At 43.3% G+C, this 2,926-nt stretch overlaps 1 protein-coding gene across 1 annotated transcript in view; it reads left to right on the top strand.

Moving 5' to 3' along the window:
• LOC109484911 (kinetochore-associated protein 1-like) overlaps window positions 1–2,926 on the top strand; it is a 40,705-nt gene that overhangs the window by 28,122 nt on the left and 9,657 nt on the right. The window lies entirely within an intron of this gene.

Consider the following 2,926-nt stretch of genomic DNA (forward strand, 5'->3'; position numbering starts at 1 on the left):
TGACTGGAAACTGGTCACCTCTGATCACACCTTAAGAGATGAATTTACTTTGGCAGTGAAAAATCGCTTTGAAGCACTTTCTGAAACCTCAGATGCCATTGAAACAACCTACAACAATCTTGTTGAGTCCACTGAAGAGGTGTCCCTCTCTACCCTACCTAAGAGAAAAAGGGTAAAATACACCTATCAGCTCAAACAAACTCGTCTCAGATGCACGCAAGAAGGTGAACAAGGCTGTTGGTACTACATAGAGAAAAGACCAACAAGACACACCCTCAAAAACATTAACAAAACACAAAGACAACTTGATGAAGCCTACGCTACTGCTCAAGCTGAGTTCATCCAAGGTAAAATAGACAACATTACTCACCTGCATGCAACTCGACAGTACGAAGCAGCCTGGTTAACTATAAATGAGCTCAGTGGTCGGAAACCAAAGCCCTCAAGCAAAATAAAGGGTGGATCCCAAGAAAACAGGAAGGCAAACTGGCTAAACCACTTTAAATCTTTACTTGGCGAACCACCAAAGGTTCCCCGCAGTGAACCTCTTAGGAGGATACAGGTGTCAGAAGAACTCAACATCTCGACCGACCTCTTTACACTCGATGAACTCAAAACTGCACTAAATTCCTTCTCGAACAACAAAACCCCAGGTCTAGATAATATCCCAACTATTATATGGAAGGACCCACTATTTCACGAATTACTTCTCCATTTGTGCAACACTACGTTCCTTACTCATAAACCCCCTTCTGCATGGCTCAAGGGTGGAATTATACCAGTGCCCAAAAAAGGAGACCTTACCTCTGTCGCAAATTACCGTGGAATTACCTTAATCCCCATTGCTGCTAAAATTTATAACAAACTTTTGTTAAACCGACTAGTACCAGCAGTTGACCCACTCTTGAGGAAAAACCAGAACGGCTTCAGAAGAGGTAGGTCAACCATTTCTCAAATCCTCTCAATTCGCCGTATCCTAGAAGAGATGAGAAGATGCAACAGAGATCTAGTACTGCTATTCGTCGACTTCCGCAAAGCGTTTGATTCTATAGACAGAAACACCATGTTCGAAATTCTCCCCCTGTATGGAATACCTTTACCCTTCATCAACGCGATCAAGTCTTTATATATCGACACCACTGCTACAGTTATCACCCCTGATGGTGAAACAAGTCCCTTTGAAGTGACTGCTGGCGTCCTTCAGGGAGATACACTAGCACCGTTCTTTTCTATTATTGTACTTGATTATATTCTACGATTATCCCTTGATACCATGCAAGAGAAAGGTATAGAAATACAGCCTAGGAGAAGTCGACGTTACCCAGCTGTGAACCTCACCGATCTGGACTTTGCAGATGATTTAGCTCTAGTAACACAGCTAATCAAGGATGCAGAAACTCTTCTACAGTCCCTTGAGAAAGCAGCTGCACAAGTCGGTCTGTATTGCAACGAATCTAAGACAGAGTTTATAAGTACAAGTATTACCCCTGCACCTGTGGAACTAAAGTCTTTGTCTGGAATATGTATAAAACAAGTTGTTGATTTTAAGTATCTTGGTTCTTACATTATGGACACCGAAAGGGACTTTACAGTAAGGAAAGCTCTAGCTTGGGATGCGTGCAACAAACTTGATAATATATGGCGGTCTAGCATAAGTACTGACCTGAAGGTACAAGTATTTCGCACAATTATAGAACCCATTCTGCTACATGGTGCTGAAACTTGGACATTAACTACACGCCTAGAAAAACGACTCGACGGTACTTACACCAATCTGCTACGCAGAGCTAAAAACCTCAGCTGGAAACAACATCCAACATTGACCAACATCTATGGAAATCTCCCCAAAGTGTCCCAAAAACTCAGCCAAAGACGACTTCAGTTTGCTGGTCATTGCTATCGGGCGGATCAGGAGGTCATCTCCTCACTTATCCTGTGGAGGCCCAGGGGGAAAACACACTGCAGAAAACTGACCTACCCCAGTGTTCTCTCACGAGACACTGGGTACGACATTGAGGACTTAAAGTCAGCCATGGCAGACCGGGAGATGTGGGCAGGAGTGGTGCAGCGGCAAACCCCGTCCCCTAGGGGGGTCGACTGATGATGATGATGATGATCATAATATCTCCTGCTGGGTTCTTTGGATTAAACATGACCACAGTATACATCAAACGTCTGTGTGAACAACACGTCAGTCTTTGAACAAGACAACCTACATGACCTCCTATGATCTACATGACTACATTATAGTGTAAAGAGTTGTTGCTTGCAAATAGACACTCGAGTAATACGTCACATTCTAGAAAACTAAACGGAACATACACGAAGATGTTGCGAGTGGTTTTCAATACACCATGGTGGAAACACACTACTAATGAACAGTTATACGGTTCGCTACCAAATGTAACTTCAGTAGTCAAATGTCGACGACTAAGCTTGGCCGGTCATGTAGTACGTAGTGAAGAACCTGAGCCAGTAGCTTCTACTCTGGAACCCTGATACCGGTAAGAGAAGAGTTGGACGCCCAAACATAACACTTATTAAGAAACTTATTGAAACTGAAACTGGCTTGGAGGGACATGAACTTATCTCAGTAATGTATGACAGACAGTTGTGGCGAGCTAACTTCGTATGCTCCACCTCTACTACAGAGGATGAATGATGATGATGATGATGTATGGTCCTGCAAACTTTTGTTAAATCATAAAGCTCCATCCTTCATTTAGTGTTTTTAATATTTCATATTCAGGCTTGCCAAACTGTTGGGGGTGTCTTCGGATGAGCTGAGGGGTCACCTGGCCGTTCGGGCTTCTGAGGATGGAAACATTGACAGTGCCATTAACATGTGCCAGTAAGTACCTATAGAATACAACATGGTGTATTCCTTATTATCCAAGGTAACAGACCAAGCCTGGGACCAAGCTGT

This window comes from Branchiostoma belcheri, unplaced genomic scaffold (assembly GCF_001625305.1).
Source record: "Branchiostoma belcheri isolate BF01 breed outbred unplaced genomic scaffold, Haploidv18h27 scaffold71, whole genome shotgun sequence".
In the NCBI taxonomy this organism is placed as follows: domain Eukaryota; kingdom Metazoa; phylum Chordata; class Leptocardii; order Amphioxiformes; family Branchiostomatidae; genus Branchiostoma; species Branchiostoma belcheri.